Source organism: Tachypleus tridentatus, chromosome 4 (assembly GCF_004210375.1).
Source record: "Tachypleus tridentatus isolate NWPU-2018 chromosome 4, ASM421037v1, whole genome shotgun sequence".
Classification (NCBI taxonomy): Eukaryota; Metazoa; Arthropoda; class Merostomata; order Xiphosura; family Limulidae; genus Tachypleus; species Tachypleus tridentatus.
In genome coordinates, this window is record NC_134828.1 from 118,167,843 (window position 1) to 118,182,825 (window position 14,983).

Below are 14,983 nucleotides of genomic sequence, written 5' to 3' on the forward strand. Positions count from 1 at the left end.
ACTAGGTGTATTGTGTGTATGTTTTACAAAGGTAGATGATTTTACTTTGGGTAGTGTTTCTATAGGCGGAACGTGTTATTATAGGCTGTAAAGGGTTCTATAGATAGGCTGTGTTAGTAAGTCTTACTAGGTGGATTGTGTGTATGTTTTACAAAGGTAGATGATTTTACTTTGGGTAGTGTTTCTATGGGCGGATCGTGTTATTATAGGCTGTAAAAGGTTCTATAGATAGGCTGTGTTAGTAAGTCTTACTAGGTGGATTGTGTGTATGTTTTACAAAGGTAGATGATTTTACTTTGGGTAGTGTTTCTATGGGCGGATCGTGTTATTATAGGCTGTGTTAGTAAGTCTTACTAGGTGTATTGTGTGTATGTTTTACAAAGGTAGATGATTTTACTTTGGGTAGTGTTTCTATGGGCGGATCGTGTTATTATAGACTGTAAAAGGTTCTATAGATAGGCTGTGTTAGTAAGAAAGGTATTTACATAAGTGCATTATGTGATTAAGGTTCTAAAGGCGGATGGTCTCATCAGGTATTGCGTGTGTGTGCTTTACAAACGTATTCGTATGGGCGAACAGTGCACTATACTTATATAGGATTATCAGCACATTTCAACTTATCTCAACTTATGCTTATAGTTTACGTTTATACATTTAACTTTATTACACTTTTATATAGATAGTTATATGGTGCACCTATAGGAGGATAGTGGTGCTATATAACCGTGGAACAGCATGTGTTACTAGAAACAGTCTCCAATACCAAAGTATACAGCAATCAGAGAGGTAACCAGTACTAGAGACCACCTTTAATATCATTGTATACAGCAGTCTGTGAAATGCATCATAAATAGACCAAAATATGATGTTATGGAATGATGGAGTTTAAGGAATGTGCAGTGAAAAGTGTATTGTCTCATGATGGTGTTGGAGGATATTGTAACATGTAGAAAACCATTACAGTGTTGGAGGATATTGTGAGAAGTTCATGATGGTGGTAGGGGATACTGTAATATGTGAAAAACCGTTATGGTATTGGAGGATATTGTAATATGTAGAAGATCATTCTGGTGTTGGAGGATACTGTAATATATGAAAAACCATTATAGTGTTGGAGGATACCGTAATATGTGAAAAACCATTATAATGCTAGAGGATATTGCAATATGTAGAAGAGCATTATGGTGTTGGAGGATACTGCAATATGTAGAAGATCATTATAGTGTTTGAGGATACTGTAATATGTGAGAGACTACGATGGTGTTGGAGGATGCTGTAATATGTAGAAGACTTTTATAGTGTTGGAGGATGCTGTAAGAAAACCATTATGGTGTTGGAGGATACTGTAATATCTAGAAGACCATCATGGTGTTGGAGGATGCTGTAATATCCAGAAGTCCATCATGGTGTTGGGGGATACTGTAAGAAGACCGTGATGGTGCTAGAGGATACTGTAAGAAGACCATGATGGTGCTAGAGGATATTGTAATATATGAAATACCGTGATTAAAATAAACACAAACATGTATAAGACATTGCTGTTAAGTTTAGCAAATGGTAGTGGAAACGCTTTTATTCGGATATAGAAGTGGTCTGTTAATGTCTCATGTAGCGTATAAGAATAGATTCAGAACAGTAACTAGTCTTTTACTGAGTGTTAGATTACACTGCACAACAATTTTTTTGAAAAGTTTTGCTTCCTGAAAAGTTTTTGCTGATTGATTGGTGGATATGCACAAATATAGTTTTGGTTTTGCTTCATCACGTAGGGACTCTGAGATATAGACAGTTAACTGTTTACCGTCGATAATGTATTTAATTGAGTTTATGTTTCTAACATGCTATCAAGTTCAACATAATTAAAAGTGTTTTGCTCCTGATTTTCGTTTGTATTCAATGTCCGGTGCATCACGTTGCAGTGTCCAACAGTAGTCAGCAAACATTGACGGATCCCAGTTGTCCTTATATCGTTTTTCCATTGTAGCAATGTCCTGATGAATCTGAAGATTTCAATTAAATGGTACGTGATGGGCAAATGTGGATGTGATTTTCATGATCAGCAGCCCAAAATCTATAAGGAACACCCAACAGTGTTCAGGAAGCAAAAACTTTGTTGTGCAGTGTTATTAGTTCAATAAACAGTTATCTTTTCAGTGGCTGGTCTTTTATTGAGTGTTAGGTTATTAGTTCAATAAACTTTATGATTACCAGGATCTAGAAATGGTTAAGAAGAATAAGTGATCTAATTCCAAAACAAATATTTATAAGTTTATTTCACTGGTACCTATGTCAAATAAAAACCATTCCCGATATTGTGAGCTTTATTACTTGTTACATAATGCATATGTCATTTATAATGTTTATATATCATACATGTGAATCAGCTTGTTAGTTAAAAATAATTTAATCAGTAACTAGCCTACATGGTATAAATGCTAATATATATATATATATATTAAATCTAATATGATGAATAATATAATTTTTATATAAAAATATAAGTCTTGGTTTGCATTGTTTTAGTTACGCAATGACCTATGTGCTCTCTGTACACTGTATATATCGAACACTGAATTTTAGCATTTTAACTTTGTAAACTGATCGCCAGCTCTCTGATTGATAACGAGATATTAAACTCGTTAGATTAAAATCCTTAGAACAATATATATAGTTTTTATAATTATTCTCATTTTAAATTATAATTTGAGTTTTCATTTATATTTACTAGTTTTGGTCCGCCATAAAAAAAAATGCGATTTATTTCTTTACAGTTAGCCACAAAGCTATACATGGCTATCTGTGATGTACTACCACGGGTGTCAAAACCTACAGTTTAGGGTCGTAACCGTCAAACTTATCTCAGTGTCACTGAGAACCCATTTGTCAAGATTCGTTTGTGCTCAGGTACTGTGTTATTGTTAACTGAAGACAATTTGTACAGATATTTAAATATTGTCTTCATTATATAAGAAGACATTGAACTCGGCTATCGATTATTAGTCCGTGAACTGCTTTGCAATATTATGCATTACGAAATATATTTATTACAAAACTAAAGTATTTTTGAATTTATTACAACAATTTTGACTTAGACCTTACCAAAGACTTTGTTACTTCATCACCACGCGGCAGGCTCGTGACAGATTTTTTGTTCACTTTGTCTGGAAACACAATGTCTTGCCATCTTACCTTCCACCAATACTCACTCAAAGTAGACTTGTATTTGATTCGTCTGCAAATACCAATACACATTCAGTATTAATAGACTATTTTTTACCTTTATGTCTAACTGGTACTTTCTTTAATAACATTACAGTACAACAATATTCTGTGAAGCAAATTGTTCTTTATTAATTATACAAAACAAGTTACATTTTGCCACTCAAGGAAATATTTTACGGATAACTTACTGAAACATTTCGTACACAAAGTAATCATCTTATTATGATGATTACATAGAAGATTAAGTCCCTTAAAAATCAGCATTACCAACAAAAAAAGACACATTACATTCGTGTTCGTAATGTCACATAATGGGCAAGCAGCCTTAATTATCTCAAAATAACAACTGGTGAAATATATTTGAATAGTCATAAAAATAAGTTGTTTAAATATAATAACAAAAATGTTACTTAAAAGAAAAAAGCCAACTTATGTTGTTTAAGGATTTTCTCATTATGAAAGTAGACAAAGGAAGGTCTATAATGTGTTCTATTTAACGTATACTGTACCACAGATGGTCTATAATGTGTTCTATTTAATGTATACTGTACCACAGATGGTCTATAATGTGTTCTATTTAACGTATACTGTACCACAGATGGTCTATAATGTGTTATATTTAATGTATACTGTACCACAGATGGTCTATAATGTGTTCTATTTCACGTATACTGTACCGCAGATGGTCTTTAATGTGTTCTATTTAACGTATACTGTACCACAGATGGTCTATAATGTGTTCTACTTAAACAACGCACACTGTTTATTTCCTCCACAAAGGATCTATAATGTGTTCTATTTAAACAATAGTACTGTATATCTCCTACACAAAGGGTCTATAATGTATACTACTTAAACAATGCACTCTTGATATTTGCTCCACAAAGGGACTTCTATTTAAACAATACGTACTGTATATTTGGTCTACGATGTGTTGTATTTAAATGATGCATACTGTATATTTGCTTCAGAGATGAACTCTAATGTGTTCTATTTAATCAATGCACGCTGTATATTTGCTCCACAAAGAGTCTATAATGTGTTCTATTTAATCAATGCACGCTGTATATTTGCTTAAGACAGGGTCTATAATGTGTTCTATCTGAACATTTGATACTATATAATTGCTTCAGAGATGGTCAAAAATGTATTCTTTTTTAACAGTACATATTGTATATTTTCTTCACAGATGGCCTAAAATGTGTTCTATTTAAACGATAGATAATGTATATTTCCCCCACAAACGGTCTATAATCTGTTATCTTTAAATAATGTATACTGTACCACAGATTGCCTATAATGTGTTCTATTTAAACGATACACACTGTATATTTGTTTTACAAAGGGTCTATAATGTCTTCTATTTAAACGATACACACTGTATATTTGTTCTACAAAGGGTCTATAAAGTCTTCTATGTAAACAATACACACTGTATATTTGTTCTACAAAGGGTCTATAATGTCTTCTATGTAAACAATACACATTGTATATTTGTTCTACAAAGGGTCTATAATGTCTTCTATTTAAACAATACACACTGTATATTTGTTGTACAAAGGGTCTATAATGTCTTCTATGTAAACAATACACACTGTATATTTGTTCTACAAAGGGTCTATAATGTCTTCTATGTAAACAATACACACTGTATATTTGTTCTACAAAGGGTCTATAATGTCTTCTATGTAAACAATACACACTGTATATTTACTTCACAAAGTGTCTAGAATGGTTTATATGTAAACAATACATACTGTATGATTGCTTCGCAGATGGCGTATCATGTATTCTTTTTAATAATCTATACTGCACTACAGATGGCCAATAATGTGTTGTATTGAAACAATGCACAGTGTATATTTGCTTCACAGGTGGCCTATAATGTGTTCTATTAAACCAATGAACACTTGATATTTGCTCCAAAAATTGTCTATGTTGTGTTCTATTTAAACAATAGACACTGTATATTTTCTTCAGAGATGGCCTATAATTTGGTCTATTCAAACAATGCACACTGTATATTTCCTCCACAATGGGCCGTAAAGTGTTATTTTGAATAATGTTTTCTGTACCAAATATGTCCTATAACGTGTTCTGTTTGAACAATAGATACTGCATACTAGCTATATAAAGGGTCTATAATGTGTTCTATTTCAACAATGCACACTGCATATTTGCTCCACAAAGAGTCTACGGTGTGTTCTATTTAAAAAATACACACTGCATATTTCCTTCACGAAGTGTCTATAATGTCTTATATTTAAACAATACATATTGTATATTTCCTTCACACAGAGTCTACAATGTGTTCTATTTAAAACATACACACTGCATATTTCCTTCACAAAGTGTCTATAATGTCTTATATTTAAACAATACATATTGTATATTTCCTTCACACAGAGTCTACAATGTGTTCTATTTCAACAATGCACACTGCATATTTGCTCCACAAATGGTCGATAATGTTCTTTTTACATGATATATTCTGTACAAGAGATGGTCTATAATGTGTTTTATTTAAATAACACATACTGTAGCACAGGTGGTCGATAATATGTTCTATTTACGCAATGCATATTGTATATTTGCTTTTCAGATGGCTTTTTATGTATTCTATTTAAACAATGGACACTATATTTGCTTCACAAAGAATATATAATGTGTTTTATTTAAACAATGCATACTGTATATGTGCTCCAATAATAGCCTATTATGTGCTCTATTTAAACAATACACACTGTATACTTACTCCATAAAGAGCCTATAATGTGCTCTCTTTAAACAATTCGCACCGTGTTTTTAATAAATGATCTATGCTGTGTGCTATTTAAATAATGTATACTGTACCACAGATGGCCTACAATGTGCTTTATTTAAACAATAGATACTGTGTATTTGCTCTTCAAAGAATCTATAGTGTGTTCTATTTAAAAATACACACTGTATATTTGCTCCAAAAGGGTCTTTAATGTGTTTTTTTTTTTAAATACACAATGTATATTTGCTCCGAAAGGGTCTATATGTGTTCTATTTCATCAATGCATAGTGTATATTTGCTTCGGTGATGGCCTTTAACGTTTTCTATTTAAACGTTTCAGACTGTATATTTGCTCTCCAATGTATCTGTAATGTGTTTTATTTAAATAATGTATATTGTATCACAGATGACCTATAATGTGTTCTATTTCAATAATAGTTAGTCTATGTTTGCTCCAAAAGGGTTTATAATGTTTTATATTTAAACAATAAATACTGTGTATTTGCTCAGCAAAGGGTCTTTGATGTGTTCTGTTTAACAATACACACTGTATATCTGTTTCATAGCTGGCCTATAATGTGTTATATTTAAACAATGCACACTGTATATTTGCTCCATAAACTGTTTATAATGTGTTCTATTTAAACAATGCGCACTATATATTTGCTTTACAGAGAGTATATAATGTATTCTATTTAAATAATGCATACTCTATCACAGATTACCTATAATGTATTGTATTTAAAATTTGCACACTATATTTGCTCCAGAAAGGTAGGAATAAATGGGGTTTAGCGAGGCATAGAGTACAGAGATACAAACCATTACTTTCTCTTGCTTGATACCGCCCATTAATGCTTACAGTGTAAATGATTCCATCATATCAGCCAATTTGTTACCAGCTATTAATAATTCCAGCTATTGGTCCTTTTCTGAACCTCATGTTAAATTTCTTGTTTTTACGTAGTTTCGTATTTATGTAGAGAATCCAATGTTGCTATTAATGATTGGAATATATCTAAAACTGTTGTTTAAATCCATCAGAAAAAAATTAGCTGAAAAGGTTAAAACTTGTGGGTTATTTTTTGATAAAATGTGCAGATACGGCACAGTGAACTAGCACAATGTACGGCATAATGAGAGAACATGGTGTGGGGTATAGTGGTACATCATGGGGTGGGAATACAGTGAGACGTCATGGTGTGGGGTATAGTGGTACATCATGGGTGGGAATACAGTGAGACGTCATGGTGTAGGGTATAGTGGTACATCAAGGAGTGGGAATACAGTGAGACGTCATGGTGTGGGGTATAGTGGTACATCATGGGGTGGGAATACAGTGAGACGTCATGGTGTAGGATATAGTGGTACTACATTGGGTGGGACTACAGTGAGACGTCATGGTGTAGGGTATAGTGGTACAACATGGGGTGGGAATACAGTGAGACAGCAACGGGTGAGGTACTATTAGATAGAATGGGATGATGTTCAGATATAAATGAGGCAATGTCCTACTGTGCCTCAGCAGTATTTATGTGTTTTATTATTTTAGAAAGTCTGTGCCTCAGCAGTATTTATGTGTTTTATTATTTTAGAAAGTCTGTGCCTCAGCAGTATTTATGTGTTTTATTATTTTAGAAAAAACTTGCAGTTGAGTTGTATTGCATTATTATTCTTAATTTTCCTCCAGTAAGTCTTTTATTCTTTGTAATAAAAACATTTTCAGCGAAATCAATGAGATAAGCTGTTGTACTTCTAAACAAGAATCTAAGTATCCACTGTTGTACTTCTAAACAAGAATCTAAGTATCCACTGTTGTACTTCTAAACAAGGTCTAAGTATCCACTGTTGTACTTGTAAACAAGGTTTAAGTATCCACTGTTGTACTTGTAAACAAGGTCTAAGTATCCACTGTTGTACTTCTAAACAAGGTCTAAGTATCCACTGTTGTACTTGTAAAAAAGGTCTAAGTATCCACTGTTGTACTTGTAAACAAGGTCTAAGTATCCACTGTTGTACTTGTAAACAAGGTCTAAGTATCCACTGTTGTACTTCTAAACAAGGTCTAAGTATCCACTGTTGTACTTGTAAACAAGGTTTAAGTATCCACTGTTGTACTTGTAAACAAGGTCTAAGTATCCACTGTTGTACTTGTAAACAAGGTCTAAGTATCCACTGTTGTACTTCTAAACAAGGTCTAAGTATCCACTGTTGTACTTGTAAACACGTATCACCAAGACAACTAATCATAATTGAATTGCTTTCAGCCTTAGCTCAGATAGGTATTAGTGCACGTAGGTTATATCATCGTGTGAAACATAATCTATAGTTAGTTGACGTTACTGGGAATGAACACAATGTCATTGGTCTGTTGTCTTGCTACAAACTCATACAGTTAGGAAGCTGCTTGGACTACAACAGTGCACATCCCGTCAAAACTTATTGAAAATAAGGGATCAAATAAATGCACCAGTGTTTATATGTGATAATCACGACAGTCACCTGTCAATTTAATGGATTGAGTCGGCCAAATAAAATAGAGTAAAATTTCTCATCTTAAACCTACGTTCTAGAAACAACATGCAACCTCTTGAGATTCCTGCTAAACCTTGATAAGTTTCGACAGAAAGTGTTCGTACCCCTGCGTCCCGAGTAGGTTTTTTGCTCAAAACGTAAAAAGTATCACGATTAGGTTAATAGAAGTGTGGCATATTATAAATATTATACTATCTCACATCTACATGAATTTTTATGTAAATTAAACGACAAATAAACTGTTTAAAATAGGAGGAGCAGAAAGTATTCGTACAGTTCAGAACGTGTGACAAATCTGATATTCCCGTAAAAATTGTGTTTAGTTTGGTGAATAAACTACATTATACCATTCCAGAACTAGATACTGGGTTCATAATTATTGGAATTTAGCCAGCAAAAAATGTACTTCTGACAATTTAGTGCCGTCTCCGTCATTATCTGCTTGGTCATCATGGCAAACAGGAAACAACTGTCCAGGGATTTAAAAAACCAAATTATTGTACAATACGAGTCTTGTGTGTCTTTATCCGGTATTGCTACACAATTTAATGTGCCGAAATCTACTGTTCAAAGCATAACTGCCAAGTTTAAGCTTACAGATCAACTGCTAACTTCCCTCGTTCCGGACGCCCCACCAAAATTCCAGAGAGAACCAAGAGGAAGGTTCTCAGAGAAGTTAGTAGGAACCCTCGTTTAACACGTAATGACATACAGAAACTAGTAAGGGAAACTGGGGTTGAAGTAAGCACCTCTACAGTTACGAACATGTTACACTCTTCAGGGTTCAAAGCATGCCTTCCTCGTAGAACTCCATATTTAAAGCCTGTTCATTTAGAAGCACGATTGAGGTATGCAAGAAAGCATGTAGATAAACCCTTTACCTATTGGAAGAGTATTTTTTGGCCAGACGAGACTAAAATCGATCTTTTCGGCCACAATGGTGTTCGCAATATTTTCTGTAAGAAGGGGGAACGAAATCTTCCAAAGAACACCATCCCTAAAGCTAAACACGGAGGTGGCACGATCACGCTATGGGGCTCCTTCAGCTCTTCTGGTGTAGGCAGCCTTCACCGCGTCAACGGAATCATGAAAAAAGAAGAGTACGTTGATATATTAGGTACTTATATCAAGAATGATGCTCGGAACTTGCGGATTAAGCGTCGTTGGATCTTCCAGCACGACAATGACCCTAAGCACACATCGAAATATGTGCAATCCTGGTTGCAGAGGAACCATATAAGCTTTCTGGAGTGGCTATCGCAGTCGCCCGATCTCAACCCAATTGAAAATTTTTGTCGTGAGTTGAAGACCAGGGCTCATCAGCGTCATCCGAAAAACTTGCAAGAGTTAGAGAACTTCTGTAAAGAAAAATGGAAGAAAATACCAGTCGAGTACTGTCAAACGATTATGGAGGGCTATGAGGAGAGATTGTGCCAAGTAATTCACCTGAAAGGCTACACAACTGACCATTAAAGTAGACGCACGAACACTTTCTGCTCCCCTATGTTTGGTTATTTGTTTATAAACAGTTTATTTGTCGTTCAATTTTGCATAAAAACTTATGTAGATGTGTGTTAATATAATATATATAACATACTATACTTTCATTATCCTAATCGGATACTTTTTAAGTTATGAGGAAAAACTACTCACGACATAGGGGTACAAACATTTCTGTCGTAACTGTATTATATGAAGCTGCAATAGTATTTGTATTCCCCATCATCATGCCGTGACTCCAACAAATATCACTGCAGCTTACCTAAAGAATGATCAAATGTTGTAAGTGATGGCTGAGAAACTGAATCTCCAGTCGATCAACAGGCCATATATCTCTCTTTGAAAACAAACTTTACTTTCTTCGCATGTGTTAACCAATGAGAAATTGAATAATTAGTTGTTGAAGAAGGGTTCAAAAACCCAGCAGAATTCAAAAGTTAACAAAAAAAATCAAAGATTTGATTAAAAATAACACTTGTTTATATGCACAAAACCATAAAATGAGCTATCTGTGCCCTGCCCATTACAAATATCGAAATGTTTTAAGTTTGCAGATATCCCGCTCTTACAGTAGGGAGGGATAAGGATGAGAGATCTTGTTCTGCAATATATGTCAATCCTGGTAAAACATAACAATTGAGTCCGATGATTCACATAAGCATTGTGATCTAAGCTTGTTAGGAAATAGGATACAAATAACTAGACAACAGTTTTAAAAACATCTTCGAATTTGTAAATTAACATACTTGTTTTTTTATTTCCCTTATTGTCTAGCATCAGATTACTGACAACTTAACAGTTCTTTGGTAACAGATTTAATGAAAGAAATAATATGTAAAGTTATACATCTTTTATAAATAATTTTTAGTATTTAGAGGACCTGCTCAAAGCTTTTTCAATGAACAATATGGAACAAAACACTACTTTAATCATTTCTTACTTTCGTAAAATACGTTTTAACTCCAACGACCAATTACGTTATTAACTTTGAATTATTTAGTACTAATTAGTCGTTATTTATTTCACTTGATTCTAAACAGTTTGACAATTGTGACTAAACAGAAAGTACACACAACTAATCATTTTTTAATCTCACAACTTTGACATAAAATATGAAAAATAGTAATGCTTACTTGTAAATTATCACTCCAGCAATAGAACCAATCACACAAAGTCCAAAAACTGTGATACCAACTGACAGAAGAACTGGAAAACTTTCTAGAAGTAAAAAGATTATATATTTAATTATAATGAAAATACGTCTGACTCATTTTATTACTATACCATTACAGTCACAGTCATATTAACTGAATAAGTGTTAAACAACATTGGTCTTCTCGTGTAATGAACCACCACTGTAAACAGTCTATTGAAATATATTTTGCGCAAATGAAGTAGCCTAGCATTAATTATGATTCTTATTACACCAAATTATTGAAATAAGAGTCTTCCTCTGTTGTAGTTGATAACTGAGATCTATGGTCACCTACTGTTATAGTTGATAACTGAGATCTATGGTCACCTACTGTTGTAGTTGGTAACTGTGACCAACGGTCACCTACTGCTATAGTTGATAACTGAGATCTATGGTCACCTACTGTTACAGTTGGTAACTGAGATCTATGGTCACCTACTGTTGTAGTTGGTAACTGTGATCAATGGTCACCTACTGTTATAGTTGGTAACTGTGATCAGTGGTCACCTACTGTAATAGTTGTTAACTGTGATCAGTGGTCACCTTCTGTTATAGTTGGTAATTGTGATCAATGGTCACCTACTGTTATAGTTGATAACTGAGATCTATGGTCACCTACTGTTATAGTTGGTAACTGAGATCTATGGTCACCTACTGTTGTAGTTGGTAACTGTGATCAATGGTCACCTTCTGTTATAGTTGGTAATTGTGATCAATGGTCACCTACTGTTATAGTTCATAACTTATATCAATGGTCTTCTACTGTTATAGTTCATAATTTAGATCAATGATCACCTACTACCATAGTTGATCACTATTAACAATGGTCTTCTACTGTTATAGTTCATAATTTAGATCAATGATCACCTACTACCATAGTTGATCACTATTAACAATGTTCTCGTACTGCCCTTGTTGATAACTGTGATCAATGGTGTCCTCCTGTCATTGAATATTTGTTGTGAGGTTATTTGCTATGTAGGATTGGAGATTGAGGTGGACTACCCTGTAATGAACGTCTTTTAGTTAGTCTGTTGTCCGATGATGGTTGAACTTTAACATGTTGTACAACCAATATTTTTCTTTTCTGCCATCATATACTTGAGGCCACGATTTCCTCATGCAGTAGAAATATTGTTCATTTTATACTTATTAAAAAACTCGAATTATTGATGTCTTGGTGCCATCTACCAAAGTTTAGGTGTTCACCTACTATCATACATTTTTGTCATATTGTAATTGTTTGTTTTTTCTCGTATCTCTTAGAGTGACTGCAAATATTTTTGTCCTTATCATTTATAGAAGTACAGGGATGACCTTACCATAATTTGGTCAACCTAGTCTGCAACTCATGGATAACACAACATGTTGGTCTGATAAAATTCCCAGACAATGGATGTCCGCCGTTACTTCTTTCTTACAATTACATATTTTCCCATTTCATTTCAAAACTAGTCTACAAATTATTTAAAAAATATAAACTTTATAGGCTAGTGATTAATAGCACCTGGAAACGTTTCAAATATATAGTTACACCTTATAATTTTGAAATTAGAATACTGTTCGATTTGTATTAAATCCGTCTTTAATGAGTTGTTTTTTATGTAGGCAAATGTTTGAACGCTGTGAATTTACTTTGTTTCATTAAATTCGTATCCAACTGTTTGAACTGAGTTCTTTTAGTATATATAAACAAAATGTTCGGTAATAAGCAAGTAGTATGTTCTTGATAAGAGAACTTAAGTGTATTTAATTAAGATTTGAATATTTATTGAAATGTTTGAAATTCAAATGCACGTTCATTCCTGGAATACTCACCATATTTATGTTCATGTATAAAGCTCAGGCTATGGCTGAAGTGATAAGTTCATTGTTTATTTCTGTCCTAGTACTATACTTCTGTTTTACTGCAAGTGTATTTAAAAATTAATAAGTAAATAAAATATTCTAACGTTTCCAAGTAAAAAATCATTTAGACAAATCGTTTATTAAATAGCTGGTAAACATTCTCTGCAATATACGTAATAAATTTATTTTATACTAGGAGTAAAAAATCAAGGTTAAGTTATAAAAGGAGTTTTGCAGAACGTGTCCGAGAAAGAAGTGGTTTACAACAAGGTCCACTTTTTGCGTTCATTTTTACGATGAACAATTTACAATTATTTTAATTTTAAAAACGAATATAATTTACATAAGAACCATCTAATCATACCTTTTCCTAAAGTAGAACTGATAGATGGATGGGTTGTTTGTTTTCAGTTTTTTCAAAATGAAACAGAATGGCCATCTGGGCTAGCCGTCTCTAATTTAACAGTGACAGCTCAGAGGAAAGGCAGCTAGTCATTAGGCCCGGCATGGCCAGGTGGATTAAGGCGTTCGACTCGTAATCTGAGGGTCGCGGGTTCGCATCCCCGTCGCACCAAACATGCTCGCCCTTTCAGCCGTGGGGGCGTTATAATGTTACAGTTAATCCCACTATTCGTTGGTAAAAGAGTAGCCCAAGAGTTGGCAGTAGATGGTAATGACTAGTGCCTTCCCTCTAGTCTTACACTGCTAAAGTAGGAACGGCTAGCGCAGATAATCCTCGTGTAGCTTTGCGCGAAATTAAAAAAAACAAACAAACAGCTAGTCATCACCACCTACTGCATCTCTTGGACTAGTCTTTCACTAAAGAATAGTTGAATGAACTGTCGCTGATAACGTACTCATGAATGAAAGGACAAGCATATTTAGTGACTGGGTTTCAAATCCTTGTCCCTCAGATTGCGAGTTAACCACTAGGTCACGGAAGGTCAGACAGCTAGTTAACTTTACACTTATTTTCTGTGCACAAGTACATCCAAACTTTATCTCTTTTTTACCACCAGAAGTAACAACGTAAAATAGTTAATAAAAAACCTTAAATATTCCTCTAGCAACAATTAGTTTCATTATTTCACCTCTAGAAGTCTCTCTTTATATACATACATATATACGTAAAAAAATTTTTTTTTTCACCAAAAGTGAACTTGGAAATAGAATTTATGACGTAGAGACCAAATGCATTCTTTGATCGGCTGCGCCCTCTACTTGAGACTGCAGTTTCGCCTAGTGAAGAGTCACCAGTACAGCTTGGTCAGTATACCAAAGAATAACGAATTCCACAGAACGTCGTAACGTCATTCAAACACATAAACTAATTAACTTTACCATATGGTGGAGAAAAACAGACTGAAAAATGAATTAACTTTACCATATGGTGGAGAAAAACAGACTGAAAAATTAATTAACTTTACCAAATGGTGGGGAAAAACAAACTGAAAAATAAATTAACTTTACCAAATGGTGGAGAAAAACAAACTGAAAAATTAATTAACTTTACCATAGGCACAATTTAGTTTGACATTTAGAATCACCAACAGATAAGAAACGTGGAAAATGTTAAAACTGCACTATAATGAAACTATTTCGTTTGGATATAAAATGTTTTTGTGTAAAATATCCACTCTGTCCCTCATAAAGTGTTAAAAGTCATATGTTGATTCAGTTTGTAATATTTTACGATAGTATTGCGTGTAGAGTTTAATTACATTGAAAATCTAGATTTCAAACATTATTCTCAGGAAGATGGTAGTACTTAAAGTATAAGTGAAAGTTACCTAATAATCCAGGTTTATGATTCTATCGCGTGTACGTTTTAATTATATTTGTCTGCACCATCCTAAGAGGGATCTAAGGTGAAAATCTGAGACGACTGCCTCCCCTTACCGCCACCCCTGAATGTCTGG

At 33.8% G+C, this 14,983-nt stretch overlaps 1 pseudogene across 1 annotated transcript in view; it reads right to left on the bottom strand.

The window, feature by feature from the left end:
• The window catches only part of LOC143248206 (atrial natriuretic peptide receptor 1-like), a 138,644-nt pseudogene that overhangs the window by 72,302 nt on the left and 51,359 nt on the right, over window positions 1–14,983 (bottom strand). Inside the window, exons 5-6 of the transcript XR_013026815.1 lie at window positions 11,155–11,239; window positions 3,100–3,232 (exon numbers count right to left, since the gene is read on the bottom strand). The product of XR_013026815.1 is annotated as an atrial natriuretic peptide receptor 1-like (transcript). The remainder of the gene's footprint in view (window positions 1–3,099; window positions 3,233–11,154; window positions 11,240–14,983) is intronic.